This window comes from Microcebus murinus, chromosome 2, assembly GCF_040939455.1.
Source record: "Microcebus murinus isolate Inina chromosome 2, M.murinus_Inina_mat1.0, whole genome shotgun sequence".
Taxonomy (NCBI): Eukaryota; Metazoa; Chordata; class Mammalia; order Primates; family Cheirogaleidae; genus Microcebus; species Microcebus murinus.
In genome coordinates, this window is record NC_134105.1 from 74,969,017 (window position 1) to 74,992,343 (window position 23,327).

Consider the following 23,327-nt stretch of genomic DNA (forward strand, 5'->3'; position numbering starts at 1 on the left):
TCCCAAAATGCTAAGATTACAGGCTTGAGGCACCATACCCAGCCCAATGAATTCTGAATAAAATTTTAGCAAATCAAGTTCGACAATATATAAAAAGTACAATATATCATGACCAAGTAGTATTTAGCCAAGAATATAAGGTTGATTTAATGTTTAAAAATCAGTGTCTTTACAACTCAATAAAAAGACAAGCAACTTAATTAAAAATGGGCAAAGTATCTGAATAGATGATTCTCCAAAAAAGATATAAAAATGGCTAATAAGCACATTAAATGACGTTCAGTATCATTAGCCATCGGGGAAATTCAATTCCAAACTACAAGACAACACTTTGTACTAAGATGGCTGTAATCAAAAGACATAACAAGTGTAGGTGAAGTAGTGGAGACATTGGACCCTCATGCACTGTTAGTGGGAATCCAAAATGGTGCCGCCATTTGGGAAAATAATATAGCAGTTCCTCAAACAAACATTGAGTTACCATACGATTTAGCAATTTCATTCTTAGTTATACCCAAGAGCAATGAAAGCATATGTCCATAGAAAATTGTATATGAATGTTCATTCTCTCTCCAGGTTCATTCTTAACCTCTTTCATTCTCCCTCAAAGTAGTGAAGTGGGATGCTGATGTAACAAATACTTAAAAATGTGAGAGTCAGAGATGGGACAAAATGAAAGAAGGCTGTTGGACTTCTGGATTTTACAGGACCAGATAACAGATCTGTTCACCTACAAACATGCATTATCCTTCACAAAGAGAGAAAATGAACCTGGAGGCAATTCAGACATCATCAGGGTTGACACCCTCATCACAGGTCTAGAGTACACAGTCCCATTAGGCAGGTCTGTCTCATCCATGGTTTCAGAGAGTGGGACCACTTCCTCAGTTTCAGCAGGCCAGACTGCCACTGCCCAGCGATGAGGGGCAAGGCCATTGCCTAGGGCTTTAGGGGCAGCCTTGCAACACCAGTGTGCCCAGAGGACAAAGCATCAAGCCAAAAATTCTTGAAAATTGATTATTCTCAAGCCTCAAATTCTAAAGGAATTTTCCTTGCCAGGTTTTATACTTGCTTGGAATCCATCACCTCTTCCTTCCTATTTCTCTCATTTGGAATAAGAATATCTATTGAATGCCTGTCCCACTGTTGCACCTTGGAATCACATAACTTATCTGGTTTCACGAGTTTATAACTGGAGAGGAATTTTGCTCCAGGATGTATCATACCTTAAGTCTCACTTAAACCTGATTTAGATGATAATTAGATAAGACTTTGAATTTGGAGTTTATGCTAAAATGGGTTAAGATTTTGGGGGCTGTTGAGATAGGGTAAATGTTATTTTGCATGCGAGAAGGACATGAATTTAGAGGGTCCAGAGATAGTGAATTTTGTCCTCCCCCCTCAAATTCACAGGTCGAAGCTGTACCACCCAGTGTGACTGTATTTATAAATAGGATCTTTTTTTAAAATTATTTTTATTCTTTTTAAATTTTGTCTTGGTATAAAATGTAGATAGGATCTTTAAGGAGGTAAAGTTGAGTGAGGTCATGAGGGTGTAGCCCTTATCCAATAGGACTGGTGTGCTTATAAGAAGAGGAAGATACACCAGGTGAACACAAACACAGAAAAAAGGCCACGTGAGGACATAGTGAGAAGGTGTACCATCTTCAAGCCAACGGGAGAAGTCTCATCAGAAACCAACCCTGCCAGCACCTTGATCTTAGACTTCCAGCTGTTTAAGCCACCCAGACTGTAGTATTTTTGTTATGGCCATCCTAGCTGATTAATATGGAAATGGGGAGTGACTGCTCCCAAGTGGTTGAAGTACAGGGTTTCTTTTTGCAGTTGTGAAACTGTTCTAAAATTGATTGTGTTGAAAACTGTACAACTCTGTGGATGCTATAAACCATCCACACTAAGTGTAAATTTTACACTTTAAATGGGTGAATTGTATGGGATGTGAATTATAGCTCAATAAAGCTGTTTTAAAAAATCAATCAATACAATTCATCATATTACCAAAGTAAAAACTAAAAAAAATGATCATCAATAGATATAGAAAAATAATTTGATAAAATTCAACACCTATTCCTGATTTTTAAAAAATATTCTGGGAGAAAATATTAGCAAGTCGTATATCTAATTTGCAGGTGTATGATTTACAAATATTTAAACAATTTTGTGTGGATTAACATGTAAATGTGAATGGCAAAGGGATTAATACCCAAAATATATAAAGAACTTCTAAAAACAACAAAATAAATAATCCAGTTTAAAAGTGGACAAAGGACTTGAATTGATAGTTCTCCAAAAAAGATATTCAGGTGGCCAATAAACATATCATAAGATGCTGAACATCATTAGTCATTAGAGAAATGCAGATCAAAACCACAATGAGATAACGCTTCATAGCCATTAGGATGGCTATTATATAAAAACAAGCAAAACAAAACAGAAAATAACAAGTATTGACTAGAGTATAGAGAAACTGCAACTTTTGTGCATTGCTGATGGGAACATAAAATGGTTCAGCTGCTATGGAAACAGGATGGCAGTTCCCAAAAAAACTAAAAATAGAATTACCATGTGATTCAGTAATTCCATTTCTTAGTATATACCCAAAATAATTGTAATCAGGGACTTGAAAAAATACTTGTATACCAGTATTCATAGAAGCATTATTCACAAGAGACAAAAGATGGAAATAATCCAAATGTCCATCAACAGATGAATAAACAAAACGTAGTATATGCATACAATGGAATATTATTCAGTCTTAAAAAGGAAGGAAATTCTGATACATGCTACAACTTGGATGAACTTAGAAATTGTTATGCTAAGTGAAATAAGCCAGACACAAATGGACAAATATTGTATGCTTCCACTTATGTGATACCTATAGTAATCAGATTCCTAGAGACAGAAAATAGAATGGTGATTAACATGGTCTGGGAAAAGGGTGGAATGGGAATTTATTGCTTAATAGGTACTGAGGTTCAATTTGGGATGATGATGAGCTTCCTTCCTGGGGCAGTACCATTGTATAATCTCCTGGCAACTCCCTATGCTAGTGTCAGGGCCTATATGTGTCAAGGGGCTCTGCATTGGCTAGGATTGCAGGGGTCCACAGTGAGAATGTGGATTCCTGTGGTTCACTTACTTGCCCTTTCCCCATATTGGGAAGTCTCTCTCAGCTCCTAGCTGATCCTGGCTGAGCAGGCTTAGAATTGCTACATCTTTAGAAGTCTGCATATCACGGTTATCATTCATTTCAATAAGGTTTTTTCGATAATTGAGCACTTACTATTCTCATGGCACTGTGCTGGGACCTAAAGATTTAAAATGTATAGTCAACTACCTTCAAGGAATATATAATCTAGTTGTATACCATCAATATAAAAGAAGTCTTTATATGTAATGTGGTTCTGTGTAGGATTCGTTTAAAAATACTTTTCCAATTGTAACATCTGGATTTAGCCAATTCTTCAAAATTATTCTGTTCACTTTTGTTTTTTAATAAACCCACCATATTGTCTGAATTTATTCACTTGCTAGTATTGCCACACCATAGATTAACAGTTTTTTAAGACCTTTTTTCAATAATTAAAACAATTCTTCCCTGATTTATGACTTCAGTAAATTTTGGTGGCGGAAGTGGCGTGAAGAAAACCTATAAAACAAAACTTACCCACTGAGATTTAAGACCAGAGCCAAATATCTCTTGATGTCAATAGTATTACTGCAATGTGGGCATTTCGTTAGCCTCTTGTACAATATGCCAATTCTCTCATTTTTAAATGTACTAAAGAGAAATGTGCTATAACAGTGGAAGCATTTTAATCTAATAACCAAATCATCTAAGTGTTTGGTGATTTAAAGGTATTTTTCAATAACATTTCCCTAGTTGAGCCATAATTCTATTCACTTCATTAAGTTTGGATATCCTCTGATATTGTGATTCATTTAAGAAGTTAATAGCCTCAGCATTTTATAATAGTCACTCTGTCCATGGCAGTTAGGAAGACAGAATTACTTGAACTTTTAGTTCAAGTAATTTTTCTTTAAATAGCTCAATAAGCCATTTCCTCATATTGAAATAAAAGGAATTTAATGAGAATACAGATCAAATTCTATTACTAGATCCTTCTGTGCTGGTATCTCTAGTTAAAACAGAAAGAAAAAATTCTGTCGCTAGAGAAGTGTGTATGTGTATCTGTGTGTGTGTATGTATGTGAGTGTGTCTATATAATGAACCATGTAAACAGTATTTTATACATCTAAATTTTAATAAAAGAATTTTGAGATTTGTTTTACCAGAGACATAGCTTATTTTTAATTGGATTATATTATACACAAATATTCTATCTTTCCCTATTTTAAACTCAGCCTTGGTACCAGAACACACTGAAAAAAACCTGTATGTCAGGACCTTACAACTTGAGTATTGAGATATTTTTCCTAAACATCTTTTCCTCAAAATGAATTTTAGGATGGGGTATGGTGGCTCATGCCTGTAATCTCAGCACTTTGGGAGGCCAAGATGGAAGGATCACTTGAGCTCGGAAGTTTAAGGCCACAGTGAGCTGTAATAGAGCCACTGCACTCCAGCCTGGGTGAAGGAGCAAGACCCTGTCTCTTAAAAAAAAAAAAAAAAAAAAAAAAAAAAAGAAAAGAAAGAAATGCATTTTAGCAGCCACAAGCAGGAAATCTAAACAGCCACTAGAGGGCCCCAATCACTTACATAATGACTGAGTAATGTCCCCACTTTGTTAACTATTTCTAAATCAGAAAAGCCAAGTGTTCTTGGTAAAAGCCTTAGTAAATATGTGGTTTTTTGTTTGTTTTTTGTTTTTGAGACAGAGTCTCACTCTGTTGCCGGGGCTAGAGTGCTCTGGCGTCAGCCTAGCTCACAGCAACCTCAAACTCCTGGGCTCAAACCATCCTCCTGCCTCAACCATCCGAGTAACTGGGACTACAGGCACAGGCCACTATGCCCGCCTAATTTTTTCTATTTTTTTTTTTTTTAGTTGTCCAGCTAACTTCTTTCTATTTTTAGTGGAGATGGGGTCTAAGTCTTGCTCAGGCTGGTCTCAAACTCCTGAGCTCAAACGATCCACCCGCCTTGGCCTCCCAGAGTGCTAGGATTACAGGCGTGAGCCACCACACCGGGCCCTTAGTAAATATGTTTATATTGTCTCCCATTTGTGATTTGTAATGATGTGTGAACATGACATCAGCGATAGCTATGGACACACATTTCTCCCCAGTGTAAAAATGGCTTTGTAATCTTCATTGGCAGGCAAAATGACCAGTTTAGAGTGATATTTTTTTTCCGCTTTTCTTTGCTGGCCCCTTTGTCATTTTTTCTTAGTTTATTCCTTTCCTCTGTTATAGATGTTATCCAGGCTCTTATTGCTTTGTTACTTTTCTCTGGTGTTGCAACATTTTTTTTAATGAACGTGGGTTAATTTTTCGTGTTTTTAAATCTTTCAGATGCTTATTTTTTTGTAGGTTAAGTTTTGGGGATAGATCTTCTAGACTATTATCCTGTCTAGCAGTGTTATTCAAACTCTAGGATATAACTCATTAGTGAGTCATGAAATCAATTTAGTGGGTTGTGACAAGCATTTTTAAAACAGAATAGAATAAAAAATATCAAAGTGTATCACATATATTAAAGATTAATATAGTTGTGTGAAACTTTTGTTTCAGTGTGTGTGTGTGTGTGTGTGTGTTGCAATATAAAATATAGTTCTTAGTGGTAGTAAAAAAGATAGTTTGAGAGTGGCTATCCTGAAGGATCCACTTCTCTGGAATGTCCTGAGTTTTATCCCAAGGAAAGATCATTTTTTCATTCTTCTTTCTCTAGCTCAACTAAACCACAAATAGTGGCATTTGCTAGATTTCACAGTTGGGTCAATTATCTAAATTCCATGAAGTATAGCCTATCCTAGATATATATCAATTCATGGTATTAAAAAGCATTTCAGGAAGACTTCTGGCTCCAAAATGATGGCATAGAAGCAAGCTAGCTTCACTCCTCCCCCACCCCTCCAGAAAACAAAAAAATATATACAGCACTGAGATTATCACCAGCAATATCCCAGAACTTAAATATGAGGAGACAGTTCCTAGGGCCATAGAGAAGTAAGAAAACTTCAAGTAGACAATGAGAGAATCAGAGTTCCCTATCCATGATGCTCCTCTCCTCAATCTGCCCTGCATCATCAAGCTTGCAGAAAAATTCCCCTTGACTTGGTTTCTATTAATACATTGAAAAAAAGTGAGACCAAGGTAGAAAACCAGGTTCACCACCATCTTGTGTTCCTTGGCTGGAGACCTGTTCTTGCCTCAACCCATAGGAAATGTTGGCAGTGAAGGGAGAAATATCCTCAGAACAGCCAGGAACAAAGAGATTGAACTACCATCCACAGTCCTAGAAACTCTGGTCTGTAACTCAGCCAAAGGAGATACCAAATCAGAGTGGCTATTCAGCAGCACCACACTATAGGAGTTTTGTTCCACAGGTCCCCTGGGCACAAAACCCTAGCCACCCTTCCCACACTACTAGACTATCCCCTTTGAGACATCCCCCATCAGGATGGTCAGCACTCTATTCACTAGAACTGAGGAAAACCTAGGCTTAAGGCACCATCTAATGCCAAAAAGGAGACAGCAACCTAGCAGGAAAAAAGTGAAAGAAAATCATCAGGTAAATTACAAAGAATCTCTAAGGAAACATATCCGATAAAAATGAAAAGGAGCCAGACAGAGAAATGTGGAGTAAATAAGTAATCCTTTAATGCAAAGATAGATGTACTTCCACAAGAAACAATAGCAAACAGAGAACAATGACCTACCCAAACAGGCAAAGAAAATATGGTCACTGATCCTAATAAGACAGTGATATGTGAACTCTTGCGACAAGAATTCAAAATAGATAGCAGTTTTAGGGAAACTCAGTGATCTCCAAGATAACACAGAAAATTAATTCACACATTTTTTTGAAGAAATTTAACAAACAGTTTGAAATAATTTTAAAAAATCAAATAGAAATCTTGGAACCGAGAAATGCATTTGCTGAATGACAGATTCATCAAAGCTGTCCACAGAAGAATGGATCAAACAGAGAAAAGAATTGGTTAGCTTAAAGGCAGCCTATTTGAAAAAATACAATCAGAAGAGGAAGAAAAAAAGAATGAAAAGGGACAAAGATGGCCTACAGGATATAAAATATTACTTCAAAAGACCAAATCTAAGATTTACTGTTCAAGATGGAGTTGAGCAAGAACAAGGGGTAGACAATAATAATAAAGTAAAACTTTCCTAACCTTGAGAAAGAGATAAATATCCAGGTACAGCAAGATCAGAGAATACCAAATAGATTTGACCTACATACTACCTCAAGGGATATAATAGTCAAACTCTTAAAGGTCAAGGACAAAGAGGATTCTAAAAGCAGCAAGATAAAAGAAACAAATAACATATAAAGGAACTCCAATTTACCTGGCAACAGATTTCTTGATGGAAACCATATGATCCAGGAAGGAGTCAGACAACATTTTTAAGCATTGGGGAAAACACACACACTCACACAAAAACTTTGCCAGCTAGGTGCAATGGCATATGCCTGTAGTTCCAGCTTTTGGGAGGTTGGGGAGGGGGGGAGTGGAATCCCTTTAGCCCAGGAGTTTGAGGCTAGCCTGGATGACAAAGTGAGACCCTGTTTCTAAAATAAAATTTTAAAAACCACAGCCATCCAAGAATATTGTATCCAGCAAAGCAATCCTTCAAATATGAAGGGGAGGCCAGGTGTCGTGGCTCACACCTGTGATACTAGCACTTTGGGAAGCCAAGATGGGAAGATCACTTGAGCCCAGGAATTTGATGTTGCAGTGAGCTATGATAACACCACTGCACTCTAACCCAGGCAAAAGAGTGAGACTGTGTCTCAAATGAATGCATGAATGAATGAATGAATAAAAAAGATGGCTCAAAAGAAACCTGCAGCAATTTGTCCCTCTGCACGAACACCTAATTCAACAACTGTCCACGTAAGCAAGCACCTTCAGAAGAACCAAAAATCAGGTGAGTGATCACACTACCTGGTTTTAATATTATATCAAGGAAAGAGGCACTGAAGAGAGCAGAAAAGACAGTCTTGCAGTGCCTATGCTATCCCTCCCTCATTCCCTGGCAGTGCTGTGTCAGCATGACAAGTGTAGAGAGAACCTGTGTGCCCAGGAGAGGGAGAGTAAAGTGATTGTGGGGCTTTGTACTGGAACAGGGCCACTGGCACAGGAGACTGCAACATGGGGCAGAATTCTGCTGGTGTCCATGGAGGGAGCATTTTGACCAGACCCAACAGAGGGAAATCTTCCACCCTGAATCCAAAGTTCCCACTGGTCCCACCCCAGCAGAGAAAAGCAGCCTGGGGCCTGGACTAAATTTGTACAATGATTGGGCCACAAAGGCTGCAATTCCTTTGGCTGTGCTGGCTCAGAGCCAGTGAACTTGGGGTATACATGACTCCGTGAGACACCAGCAGCTATAGCTGAGTCAGTGCGTGTGTTACCTCTCCCAACTATAGGTACTACGGCTCAGGGAGAGTCTTCTTCCACTTGAGGAAAGGAAGGAAAGAGCTCAGAGGACTTTGTTTTGCAACTTGGGTACCGGCTCAGCCACAGTAAAATACCAAGCAAACTCCCAAGGCCCTTAAGTCCAAGCCTTAGTTCCTGGAAGGCATTTCTGGATGCACCCTGGGCTAGAAGAAATCATGCTGCCTTGAAGAGAAATAACTAGTTCTGGCAGGATTCCCCACCTGCTGACTAAAGAGCCCTTGGACTTTGAATAAACATCAGAGGTAGCCAGGCAACAGTCATCAGTGGCTTTGGGTGAGACTGGACTGACTTCAGGTGTAACCTGGTGCTTATGGCCATGAGGGACACACCACTCTTCCCCCAACTCCGCCAGCCAAGCACAGAGAGTGAGGGAAGAGAGCGAGAAACTGCCTGGTAATGTTAGGTAGATAGTGAGGGATTTTGGGTCTCCTAGGGAAGAAAGTGGGTGCTTTGCCTTGGTGTAATTGCCTCACCCTAATTCTCTCCATACCTGGGGAAGGAAGGAATACTCTGTGAATCTGCCAATCAGAACTTGGAGTGTCAGCTGCAAAAGAATGCAGAGAACTCTCTAGCCCACGGGCCAAGCAGCATAAGTACCATAAAGTCTGGAAAGTGACCTAGAACACACATGCAAAGTAAGATTCAGATCATGCAGCTTCCCAGTTGTCCAATCAAAGTGGTTCCATGGTGATGTTTGAACCATGGGAGGTTCCTATCTAGACACCATAAAGCAAGACCCACACTATAACCAAGCTCTTTTTTTCTGCTGTGACAAGGGGTCTGGTTGTCATCTGTGGTGAATGTATCATGCTTTGTAAACCTGTGTAAACTCTATAATCCTATCTTGCTCCCCCTCAATAAATTCATCTCATGCTTGCCTTACCCATGCTTGCTCCCCTTCAATTCATCTCATGATTGCCTTACTTTCGTGCATCTGGTCATTCTTCAGCCATGAGCACACTAAGAACTGACATTCCAGACTAAAATCTGACAGTGATACAGGGAATTCCCTTGTGTCTTACCCAGGCTCATTAAGGCAGTACCACTAGGAGTCTGCAAGTCAGCATTACTGGGCTTAGGGCAGCCCCAGTGCTGAAAGTGCTACATTGACGAGAGACTTAGACCACAACACTCAATTCCATTTGAGTATCTGGAAAGCCTTCTAAAGAAGGACAGGTTCAAACAAGCCCAGACTGTGAAGATTAAATACCTAACTCTTCAATGCCTAGACATTGACAAACATCCACAAGAATCAAGAACATCCAGGAAGGCCACCTGGGAGATATAATCCTAACATTCTGGAAGGCCAAGGCAGGTGGGTCGTTTGAGCTCAGGAGTTTGAGACCAGACTGAGCAAGAGTAAGACCCCATCTCTACTGAAAAAATAGAAATTAGCTGGACATCTAATATATATTTGTGTGTGTGTGTGTGTGTGTATTAGCTGGGCATGGTGGCACTTGCCTGGAATCCTAGCTACTCGGGAGGCTGAGGCAGGAGGATCACTTGAGCCCAGGAGTTTGAGGTTGCTATGAGCTAGGCTGACACCATGGCACTCTAGCCCTGGCAACAATGTGAGACTCTGTCTCAAAAAAAAATTACTTATTTAAAAATATGATATAATAAAAAAAAATCCAGGAAGACATGACTTCACTAATCAACTAAATAAGGTGCCAGTGACCAATCCCAGAGAGATGGAGATAGGCAACCTTTCAGACAAAGAATTCAAAATAGCTGTCCTGAAGACACTCAGTGAACTTCAAGACAACACAGAAGGAATTCAGAAGCCTATCAGAGAAATTTAACAATGAGATTGAAATAATAATAATAAAAAAAAACAGAAACACTAGAGCTTAAGAATTCAATCAACAAACTGAGAAATGCATCAGAGTCTCTCAACAGCAGAATTGAGTAAGCAGAAGAATTAGTGGGCTTGAAGACAGGGTGTTTATTAATACACAGAAGAGAAAAAAAAAGAAAATATAAGAATGAAGCATGGCTACAAGATCTTGAAAATAGTATCAAAAGAGGAAATCTAAGAGTTATTGGCCTTAAAGTGGAAGTAGATTGGGGTAGAACATTTTTTCAAACAAATAATAACAGGGAACTTTTCAAGCCTAGAGAAAGATATCAATATTCGGGTATCACAAGGTGGACTTACAAACTCTCTGTCATCCACTGTATTCACCAGACCTTGCACCAACTGACTACTACTTCTTCCAGGCTTTGGACCACTTCCTGCAAGGAAAAATATTCATTTCTCAACAAGCTGTGGAAAATGTCTTTCTCGATTTCATTGCCACTCACTCTCCAAGCTTCTTTGCTACTGGCATAAACAAGCTACTGTTATGGCAAAACTGTGTCAATAGTTTTAGTGCATACTTTGATTAATTTTTGTCTTTCTTGTTTGAGATATAACAAACTCCTCTTTTGAAAGTGGACATTTCATATTTAATGATCTAATATAATGAGGAAAGGACCATCTCTTCAATAAAGAGTACTGGGAAAACTGGATAACCATATGCAGAAGAATGAAACTAGACCCCTATCTCTCAGTACATACAAACATAAAATTAAAGTGGGTTAAAGACTTCAATCTAAGACCTGAAACTATGAAACTACTAAATGAAAACATTAGGGAAACGCTTCAGAACATTGTTCTGGGCAAAGATTTCTTGAGTAATACCTGCAAAGAATAGGTAACCAAAGCAAAATTGGACAAATGGGATCACACCAAGCTAAAAAGCATCTGTACAGCAAAGGAATCAACAAAGTGAAGAGACAGCCCACATAAAGGGAGAAAATATTTGCAAACTACCTATCTGACAAAGGGTTAATAACTAGAATATATAAGTAGCTCCAACAACTCAATAGGAAAAAATCAAATAATCTGATTTAAAAATGGGCAATGGATCTGAATAGACATTTCTCAAAAGAAGACATACAGGTGGCCAATAGGTATATGAACAAATGCTCAACATCATCAGTCATCAGAGAAATGCAAATCAAAACTATAATGAGATATCATCTCACCCCAGTTAAAATGGCTTTTATCAAAAAGACAGACAATAACAAATGCTAGTGAGGATGTGGAGAAAGGGGAACCCTGATACACTATTGGTGGGAATATAAATTAGTGCAACCACTATGGAGAATAGTATGGAGGTTCCTCAAAAAACTACCATATGATTATATAAAAATATGACCATATGAAACTACCATATGACCATATGAAACTACCATATGACCATATGAAAATAGAACTACCATATGATTCAGCAATTCCACTACTTGGTATATATACAAAAAGAAATTAAATCAATATATCAAAGAGATACTTGCACTTCCACATTTATTGCAGCACTATTAAAAATAGCCAAAATATCGAATTAACCCCAAATGTCCGTGTGTGTGTGTGTGTGTGTGTGTGTAGTGGAATATTATATAGCCATGGAAAAGAACAAAATCCTGTCATTTGCAGCAACATAGATGGAACTAGAGGACATTATGTTGAGCGAAGCAAGCCAGGCACAAGAAAGACAAATATTGCATGTTCTCACTCATATTTGGGAGCCAAAAAATTGGCTCTCATGAAGATAGAGAGTAGTAGATTGGTGGTTACCAGAGGCCAGGAAGGGGAGGGAGGAGAGAGGAATGATTACTAGGTACAAATCTACAGTTTGATAGAAGAAATAAGACCTAATATTTGATAGATTGTAAAAGTCCCAAAGAAAGAAGGAAGATGTTTCAGTTTTCTATTGCTGCATAATAAATAAAACTTAACCGTGATATCATATGTGGTTATTTGCCAGGTTTGCTGGTAGATGGATTAGTCTGGAAAGACCACGATTACCTCATTTACATGCCTGATGTCTTGGCAGAAGTAACTGGAAGGTTGGTCTCAGCTGAGAATGTCAATGAGAACACCTGGGGTGATCTTTCTAGGGAAGTCTCAGGGTGACTAGCTGCCTTTCATTATGGTTCAGGCTTCCAGAGAGAATATTCCAAATGTCCTGGGCAAAAACTGTAAGGCTCCTTATGACCTTGTCTCTTAGATCCCAGGATGTCACTTCTGATTAATTATTTTGGTCAAACAAGCCACTGGCCTTATTAACTCAGCCCAGATTCAAGGGGAGGGGAATTAGCATGTCACCTCTTGGTAAGAGGAGTGTCAAAAATGTAAAGTCATTTTTATTTATTTATTTATTTATTTTTGAGATGGGGTCTGGCTATGTTGTCTAGGCTGGTCTAAAACTCCTGGACCTAAGTGATCCTCCTGTCTCAGCCTCCCAAGTAGCTGGGACTACAGGTGCACCCCACTGTACCCAGTTTGGGACTATAGACACATGCTACTGTACCCAGCATATAGTCATTTTTAATCTGCTATAGAAGGGGTGGATTGTATAGGATCAGAGAACATATAAAAGGCTTGCCTTGGACATGAAGAGAGGCCATTGCTAAATGTTGGAGTATTCAGAGCTCTGCCCTCAGCATTTCTCTCTATATTCTCTCTCTAGGTGATCTCATCAAGTCCTTTTGCTTCAAAGAACTTTTTATATTGATGCCTTTCAAGTTTCTATCTCTAGTCCCAACCTCTTGTCTAAGTTCCAGTCTTGTACACCCAACTATCTCAACATATCCACTTGAATCTCTAATAACTATCTCAAATTTAAGATGGCCAAACCCAAGCTGTTTGATTTCTACCCCACCCCATGTCTGCTTTCCCTCAGCCTTTCCTTTCCCAATAATTGACACAAGTATACACTCAGTTGCTCAGGACACAAAACTAGGAGCCATACGTGGCTCTTCTCTTTTCCTTACATAGCACATTTATTTCATCAGTGTCTACCTCCAATTCATCAATAGGTCCCATTGGCTCCAACTTCCAGAATATATCTTGAACCTAACTACTTCTTTCCATCTCTTCTCATATAAGTTGATGCCACCATCACCTCTCACTGATTTCTCTGCTGTACTCTTGATCCCATAGACCTTCCTCCATCCTTGTAGCAGCCAGAGTAATCTTTCTAAAGTGTACATGAAAGAACGTAACTTCCCTGCTTCAAATTCTCTGAAGACTTACCATTGCAATCAGAATAGCCTACAAACTTCTCATCAGGGTCTATAAGTCTCTCCAAATCTTGCCCTGTCTGCCTTCTGGCCTCATCTCCCCCAACTCTTCCCCTTGTTCAATGAGCTCCATCCACTCAGACCTTCCTTCTGTCCCATGAATACATAAAACTTGTTCATGTCTCAGACCATCCCACCTATTGCTCATTCTGCTTGAAGAGCTCTCTGGATCTTCATTTACTTTCTCCTTTTTTATCATTTAGGTAATAAAAAGTGACTCAGATGTCACTTTCTCAAAGAGTCCTTCCCTGACCACTACAGCTAAAGCAATATCACATCTCCCTAGGTCACCTTCCTCACACTACCCTATTATAACGTCTTCATAATATTTATCAGTACCTTAAGTTCTTATTCTTTATATGTTTATTTCCTGTCGTTCCTCACTAGAATGTAAACTCCTTGGGGGCACTATTACTGTCTGCCTTATTCATAGCTGATTCTCCAGTATGTTGAACAATATAGACCAGAAAATATAGATATACAATAAATGTTTGTTTAAATTGGCTATTTCTTTCTTCTGCAAGGAGGTTTAGAGAAGATGGGAAGGGGGAAGGAAAACTCTCCTTCCTCTGTGATTTGGAACATAAAGTATTTGGCTGATAGTGAGAAACAGGTGGAACATACAAAAGTGGAACATTCAGAAGTGTAATGAATCATTCTAGACTGTCATTGTTCAAAAGTCGTGTTTTTGACCACTTCGGTACCGTGCTCACCAGCCGCGAAACCTTGCCCATAGCTGGCACTCATAGTCCCCACAATAGTTTGTGCTGTGCATTGACGACGAATCCATTTTGCTCTTGTGTGATGAGGAAAGCTTTAAAGCACTGAAAGCTTGTTTTACTTTACAGGCAGCTTTACTTGTAATGTAAATCAGAATAGGTAACATATACATATATGTTTTCATTACGTTATTTTTAAATGTTCACAATTTTATTTTGATAAATGAAAAATTAGAAGTCATATCACAGCTGTCAGCCAAAGTTGACGCTCGGCTGTGCACCTTCATATCATGGCTGTCGGCTAAAGTCGCTGTGCGCATTCATCTGTGGCTATTGACTATAGTCAACGCTGGTACCGAAGTGGTTAAAAAATCATTAGTTGAGAGTTTTTTGTTTCAATTCTAACATTTCTTCAAAAGTGATTTAATGGAAGAAAGAATTTGAATTTTTACCTTTTAGGTAACATTGGCTTTCAAACCACCAACCTCACATCTTTTACACTCCTGCCCTGGAATTGATTTATCTTAATCTACTGTTTTTGTTTTCCTCCCTCTCATTAAAGGATTTTCTATATTTATTCCTGACAACACAGGTTCAAGACCCAGAAAAGCACAAATGTCAATGTCTTCTTTCTTCATGGCCCTTCATTGTGGCGTTAGCAAGTCCCTTCATGTATCCATAGCCACATAGCTCTGTTTCCCATCAATAAAGTCTAGGCCAGGCATCCTCAAACTATGGACCATGGGCCACATGCCCATGCACCAAGGACATTTATCCTGCCCACCAGGTGTTTTTGCCACCGCTGCCTGTCCTGCTTAGCAGCCCACTCGTCCCAGGCCCACAGTGCACATGTGTGGAATGTGCACCACACTCTCCAACGGCCCTCCAACCGTCTGAGAGACAGTGAACTGGCCCCCTGTTTAAAAAGTTTGAGGACCCCTGGCTAGCTGTTTTGCAAGTATAAATTAATGCTTTTATATCCATGCTTCTATCTCTCTTTCCTATCAGCAAAATCTATGCATTGCAAGAATTAAATAGGTACATTTTCTTATATGTGTTGGCCATTTTCTACATTTGAATAATAAGTTCTACTCAAGGTATAGCTGCACTGCAAAATTAATTTTCTTAGTCAACTTTTTAATGGTATTTTCTTAAAAGGACTTTTATAGCACATTTTGGTTACTTGGTTTTTATTGGTTTATATATACCACTCCTCTAGATTATTGCTGTGAATTGATGATGATGATGATGATGAAAAGAGTAAAATAAAGAACTACTTCTGACAGGTAAAAGCATGGCTAATTATTTCTCCTTGGAGAAATGCACATGTATACATAGCAAAACAGCTTTTGGAAGCCAGACCAACCTGCTAGACATGCTGAACCAGTTCTAGTCTATTCCAAAATGGGAAGGCAACATGTATGATTCATTCCTAAGACTTTCAGAGAGTCAAATATGTTTCCACGTGATATCAAAACTTGATGTCAAAAACTTCATGGGGGCTTTTGGCTTGCCTTTTTGCAAAAACCTACATGCTATTTACAAGTGTGGCTAAAGAACCACAATGGACGTGGACTTGCAACAGTAACCGGCCAGCAGCCGGGTAAACCCGTGTAGGGTCCTTGCACCTAGCCACAAAAAGCGTTTTTAAGAACAAGCCTCTTGCCAAGAGCTCTAAGAAATGAAATGTTGCTCAGACCTCTTTTAGACTGCTCCTGATCTAAAATCTTGATTAGAGAGCTTATTTTTAGCGTTGTTCTCCCACATGTGTGGGAGGAAAGAATACAATATCACTCTGAATGTGGCTTGTTCTCTCTTGTTGAACAGCTTGGGGGCTGGAAGTTACCCTAATCTATTTCCTCATCTCCAGGCATATATAGATATAAACTATTTCTAAACAAAATATTGGTTTCATTACTTCCTGTGATATTCCAAAGATTCCACACTTTGCTTTGGGATGCAGCAATTGCTACTCCAACCCATCAAATGTAACCCCCCTTTTCCCAGACTACAACTTGAGGCTTTGTAGTATGTGGATAACAAGATTACTGGTATTTGGCTCTTGAGTTCCCACCCTGGTTTCTTTTTAAGGACACTGAACTTCTGAAGTTTCTTTCATTTTAATGGGTCTCTAGTGGCCTCACAGACCTAGGAGCTTTCTTCTTGCTGCTCCAGGATCAGCCTTCTGCCAAGGCTCGGGCCAGGACTCTGCACCATTTCTACTCCTGCTCCTGCTGGTGTTGTGCTCAGAGTTATCAAGATTCTCGGGTTGGTGGGGAAAGGGATTCCAGAGTGCAGTGGCATCATTGTAGCCCACTACAACTTCAAACTCTTGGACTCAAGTGATCCTCCTGCCTCAGCCACCCAAGTAGTTGGGACTACAGGCATGCACCATGACGCCCAGCTAATTTTTCTAATTTTAATAGAGACAGGGTCTCACTCTTGCTCAGGCTGGTCTCAAATTCCTGAGCTTAAGCAATCCTCTCACCTTGGCCTCCCAGAGTGCTAGGATTACAGGTGTGAGCCACCCTGCCTTGCCCCTACCCCATTTCTTCTGATGATTATTACAGCTCTCTTAGCTGTAAACTAGCCTTTAAGCTAACTCAATGTAAGTTTCCAAGAGGCAGACTTTTTCTTTCATCTTTTCTTCAGTCCTTTGTTAAGGATTTAAAACAAGTCTTCTCACAGACTAGGCCAGAAAAACATTAAACTGTGTCATAACAAACAATTCCTCACATGCAGACTCCTGCTGTCCTAAGACTAGCCATATCTCTTAGTTTTCTACCTTAAGATGAATTTCCTGCCTTCCCAGCCAGCCTCATTCACTTTCCCCAAAAATGGCTAGAAAAAGTCTCTTCTTGCTTGGTTTAGGAAATATCATCACGGTAATTTAGGAGATTGACTATAAGTTCCAAATTCTTACATCATTTCCTCCAGGAGGCTTTGAGAGTCTCATGCAAATAATACTCCTTTATTCTGATATCTCAGACTTTCCAAAGTTAACTTGTAGTTTATATTACATATCTTTCCTTTCCCCTACTCAACCAAGGTGAGCCTTGTCTACACAGAATCTCTATCACTTTCCCAAGCTTGATAGAATTCCCAGGGAGCTACAGTATGTGCCCCTGCCTTATTCTGTACAGCAACTTGGCATCAGCCTCTTCTTTCAACTAGTCTCAACTTATTCCAGTCATTCCATCCTCCAATCAACTCATACACCCTCATGATTAGAGAGCTCTAGGATACTAAAGGCAACCACCACTAGCACCCTACACACATGCGTGCTGCACGCATACCCACACACACACACAGAGTTTGGGGCCCTTGGATTTAAATTATTTAGCAAAGATGGGAAAAAATGTATGCTTTGGAAACAAAATAAGAATGTCAAATCAGTATTCAGAAGTTCTTTTTTATTGTGATTAATTGCAAATAAAACAGGATTTTAGAGTTTGTCACCACCATAAACCAAGCCCCTATCATGTTTTGCCTGAACCCCTAAAACAGTTGTCCTGCTTCTACTGTTGCTCACCTCCAACACAATCTCCAGTGTCCTTTTCTTTTTTGAGACAGAGTCTCGCTTTGTTGCCCAGGCTAGAGTGAGTGCTGTGGCATCAGCCTAGCTCACAGCAACCTCAAACTCCTAGGCTCAAACAATCCTCCTGCCTCAGCCTCCCGAGTAGCTGGGACTACAGCTCCACCATGCCCGGCTAATTTTTTCTATATATATTAGTTGGCCAATTAATTTCTTCCTATTTATAGTAGAGACGGGGTCTCGCTCTTACTCAGGCTGGTTTCGAACTCCTGACCTCAAGCAATCCGCCCGCCTCGGCCTCCCAGAGTGCTAGGATTACAGGCGTGAGCCACCGTGCCCAGCCTCCAGTGTCCTTTTAAAACTGTATCACACCACTTCCTTGTTTAAATCTTTCTGATGGCTGCCCATTGGACCAGAATAGATTCCACATTCCTACTGTAATAGTAATAGTAGTAATTAATAATGATAATAGATAAGAATAGGTTACCTCCATTATTCTTTATCATTGGACTTTACTTCCTTCATAACATTAATACATTCTATTTGTTTATTTGTTTGTATCTCTAGCTGGAATGTTAGCTTTCTGAAGGCATCAGCATTGTTTGTCTTATTCACCATTGGGTCCCCATCTCCTGGCATGGTGCCTGGCACATATTAAGAAATCAGTAAATATTTGTTGAGGGAACAAAGTCTTTTTTTTTTTTTTTTTTTTTTTTTTGCTTTTCCAGTCCTTTCTGGCAAGGACTGGAAAACCTACTAGACAAATTCTAAAAGAGCTGTAACACTGGGAATAAAGTCTTATGATTTAAAAGTAATTGGGCGCAGTGGCTCACGCCTGTAATCCTAGCTCTTGGGAGGCCGAGGCGGGCGGATTGCTCAAGGTCAGGAGTTCAAAACCAGCCTGAGCAAGAGCGAGAACCCGTCTCTACTATAAATAGAAAGAAATTAATTGGCCAACTGATATATATATAAAAAATTAGCCGGGCATGGTGGCTCATGCCTGTAGTCCCAGCTACTCGGGAGGCTGAGGCAGAAGGATCGCTCGAGCCTAGGAGTTTGAGGTTGCTGTGAGCTAGGCTGACACCACGGCACTCACTCTAGCCTGGACAAAAAAGTGAGACTCTGTCTCAAAAAAATAAAAAAATAAAAAAAAAATAAAAGTAATTTAGAAGTAATCTAATCCATTTAGTCCTTTACCCTAATTCAGGGCTTAATTTTCAGCCTTTTGTAATGTTGAGGCTATTTGGATAGTGGTGTTTATGCTGGTGGAGAACAAAAAAGAACGATAGGGAGGAGCTGTTTCCCTTTCCCTAATTAATTTTGCATTACTTGTTCTGACATCAGCTTTACTTTTTACCACATAGACAAATAGTCATATGAGTCATTTATTCTTAGCCAAGCAGCTAATCATGCATGTGACCACTTCTTTGTGTTTGTGTGTGTGTGTGTGAGGGGTTATAGTTGAGTGTATTCCAGATTAATGTTCATCTAGTTTTCTGTGGAATCTTAAAGATTTTGTCTATTGACATCTTTAATTATTCTTTTTTTTTCAAATATAAGTAGAGAATTTATTTGGGCCAAGGTTGAGGACTGCAGCCTGGGAGACACAGATTCAGGTTGCTCTGAATATATGCTCCCTCTAATTATTTTTTAATGTAGTATTTTCCAAACTATGGGTTTTGACTTATCACTGCATATTGTAAAGATAAGTATGGTCTAGTGAAACTTTTGTTTCAGTCATATATGTGATTGTGTGTGTGTGTGTGTGTACTATGTCTTGATGTAAAATATATATTTCTTATTATAAAAAATAAACAATAATAACAACAAAAAGTCTGAAAGCCACTGCCCAAATGAAAATTAATAGAGTATCTTATATTAGAAAGGAGACTATCTAATAGTTGTAGGATGACATATGGGTTGACCTTCGCAGCCTTCTTAGTCAGAGCTCTGAGGCTGTTCAGAATTCTGAGGCTGTTCAGAACTGAAGTAGATGAGAGTGATAATTCTGCCATATTTCTAAATGAAAGCACTATCTCTACTTATAGCCTGCAAACACTGTTAGAAAAATAGCTTATAAGCATGGGTACTATATCAGCTATTTGAAATAAACTACAAACACAACAAACATATTATTTTCATTAGTTCTCCATTACTTTTCTTCTTTGGCCCAAAAGATTAGAGCCAAAATGGCCAGAGATCTAGTAAGAGTTCTGGTAGAGGCGAAATGAATGAGGAGGCCCCCAAAGAACGTTGTGGGTTCTCCTTTTTGTGCCAATTTCCTTCTGATGGCTTCTCCTTTTACAGTGAAATAGGAAGCAAGATCATCTGCTGAGAATGAGGATAGGGAGGTGGTACTGAAGGTCTGAGGAAAGAAAAGGCATAAAGTAGTGGAAGGGAGAATGGACTAAGGAAACCTAGTCTGGCTGTGGGCAGCACTAAGGGATATTTATTTAAAGTGGGTCCAGTGAACATGGTTACATGTTCAGCTGGAGAATGTGGGCAATAGTAGTTAAAGAGTTGACTTTAACCAGAGATGAAAGGAAATTCTGTTTAGGGAGAGGGAACAACATTAGTTTGAGTGCCTGAAATTACAAGATGTGTAAATATACTAAAAAAATTCTCTTAAGAATCAGAAGCAATTCATTTGGCTCCAACCTCTACCCAGAGAACTGGGAAACAGCCAGGCATTCTCCTCTTACAAGTGAAATGTGTAGCACATCAAACTGAAATAAGGAGGCTATTTTCTTGGTTCTCTGACTCTGGCTCCAGAATCCCAATCCAAGAGTCAATCAAAGTGTGTCTGATTCAGCCACCTCTGTTCACATACTATTATATAATATAGTATCAGGAGGGTCTTTTATAGCAACAATGATTGGGAATAGCTGAAAAAGTCTGAGTCCCCACTATGGAGTATGAACTATAAACAGTTCACTGGACAGTTAATTTCAGCAAAATTCCAGAATGCATTAACAAACCATAATTAATACTCAGTAGTGGGAGTTCTATGTTTTTCCTCAATAAGAAGCCAGTAAAGCTAGGGACTAACTTCTCTCATCTAGTCTAATATGATGTCTTCTTTTCTTGCATTAATCAAATCCAGATTCTATATAATCTTCTGTATAATCTTCTCTTTTTATCTCAAGATGTTCAACCTGAAGAAGTTTACCTGTTTGAATCTGAGTCTTTAAAACCATCTACAAAAATGCTTATTCTCTACTTAATGTTGCAGTCATTTTTTCTTTCATTCCACAAATCTTTATTAGGTGCCTATTATGTGACCAGAACCATGCCACACCTTAGAGAAACAAATGTAAGCCAGATAGAAATAGTCCCTTATGCTCTTATATACTCTCTTACATAAGCAATCACATTGAAATATGGTAGGTGCTTAAAAAATAAAAGATGAAGTATAGGTAGGATTGTCAGATAAAATAAAGGATGCTTGGTTAAATTTGAATTTCAGAAAAATAATATATAATGTTTTAATTAATATAAGTATGTCCCAAACAATCTGGCAACCCTGTGGAAGTTCAGAGCAGGAGCTTTAAACTTAGTTCAAAGGAATAAAAAAGGCTTCCTGGAGGAAGGGACATTTCAACTGAAACCTAAATTTTACCTTATGCACTAAGTCCTTATCAGTGGCACTGCTAAGTAAGATTTAATTCTCTCTGAAAAAATGCCTTCTGCCCATTGCTGGGGTCTGGCCATTGTCTCTCTCTCCAAGGTATTCTTCCCATAGTGTGATGAGGGGAAGGGTCTTTTAAACTCTTCTCTTTTTATGTAAAAAGAATAATTTACAAATTATGGATGTTCCTCAACTTAAGATGGGGTTATGGCCCAATAAACTCATCATAAGTTGAAAATATTGTAAATCAAAAATGCACTTACTACACCTAACCTACCAAACATCATAGCTTAGCCTAGCCTACCTTAAACATGCTCAGAACACTTACATTAGCCTACAGTTGGACAAAATCATCTAAGACAAAGCCTATTTTATTATAAAGTGCTGAATATCATATGTAATTTATTTAATACTGTACCGAAAGTGAAAAGCAAAATGGTTGTATGGGCACTCACAGTGCAGTTTCTACTGAATGTGTTTTGCTTTTGCACTATTGTAAAGTCAAGGAATCCTAAATCGAACCATCCTAAACTGGGGACCGTCTGTAGAGTCTCAGCTGAAAACTCTCTCTCCCCAATGGATAGGAAATGACCGCCATTTTCTGTAACACTAATAAGTACCCTTCCAGGTTACAGCAGCTCAAGGTTTTAAGATTTTATCAGTTTATTCCTATACATATTTAGGCCACATAAGCTATTAATTGGTGGTATAATTTTCAAAATGAATTATTTATATGTATTTTCCAAATATAATACTTTTGGGATTTACAAAAAAAGGACTGGCCTTTTTATATATATATTGGAAATGCTATCCCAGTTTTATCCCTGACTGAGTCTTTTCTGTCCATCTCTGTCTTTCTTCCAGTGTAATCTCTGGCTAATATGCAGATGTTTCTGGGCAAATAACAAATGAACTCTTACTACTTCTCAATAAGTGGTACTGCAAATATCAGAATATACTTTTGTATTATTAATGAATATATTAGTTAAATCAGCCCATTTATAAGCATTTAAATTTGTTACCACCAAATCAATTGAGCAAGATGTAAAGGGGACGAAATCAATTCTTTTGAAAAAACTTGATGATTGTCATTTGTAGAGAAAGATAACTGCTTATTTTTATAGGAAATGTCACAGACAAATAAAATATCAATACTTCTCTCAATTCCCTTTTAGTCTGACCTTCAAGGTCAAGAGATATGTCAAGAAAGTACATCTTGGCCGGGCGCGGTGGCTCACGCTTGTAATCCTAGCACTCTGGGAGGCCGAGGCGGGCGGATTGCTCAAGGTCAGGAGTTCAAAACCAGCCTGAGCGAGACCCCGTCTCTACTATAAAAATAGAAAGAAATTAATTGGCCAACTAATATATATATATAAAAAAATTAGCCGGGCATGGTGGCTCATGCCTGTAGTCCCAGCAACTCGGGAGGCTGAGGCAGTAGGATTGCTTAAGCCCAGGAGTTTGAGGTTGCTGTGAGCTAGGCTGACACCACGGCACTCACTCTAGCCTAGGCAAGAAAGCGAGACTCTGTCTCAAAAAAAAAAAAAAAAAAAAAAAGAAAGTACATCTGTGTAACTGCAGAAAATCACATCCCTGACTACCTCTCAGCGCATTTGCTTTCCTCAAGGGAGGAGTATCATTCCTGCCTGGATGCACAAGATCTATAGCTCTGCTCTCATGTAGTGGACACTATGAAG

The 23,327-nt window shown here is 38.9% G+C and overlaps 1 protein-coding gene and 1 non-coding gene across 8 annotated transcripts in view; one reads left to right on the top strand and one right to left on the bottom strand.

Annotated features, from left to right (window-relative positions):
- Positions 1 to 23,327, top strand: part of CCDC18 (coiled-coil domain containing 18) — a 171,610-nt gene that overhangs the window by 138,664 nt on the left and 9,619 nt on the right. The window lies entirely within an intron of this gene.
- Positions 18,726 to 18,789, bottom strand: LOC142869810 (U7 small nuclear RNA). The gene has a single exon (XR_012918365.1). It is a non-coding gene; the product is annotated as a U7 small nuclear RNA (small nuclear RNA).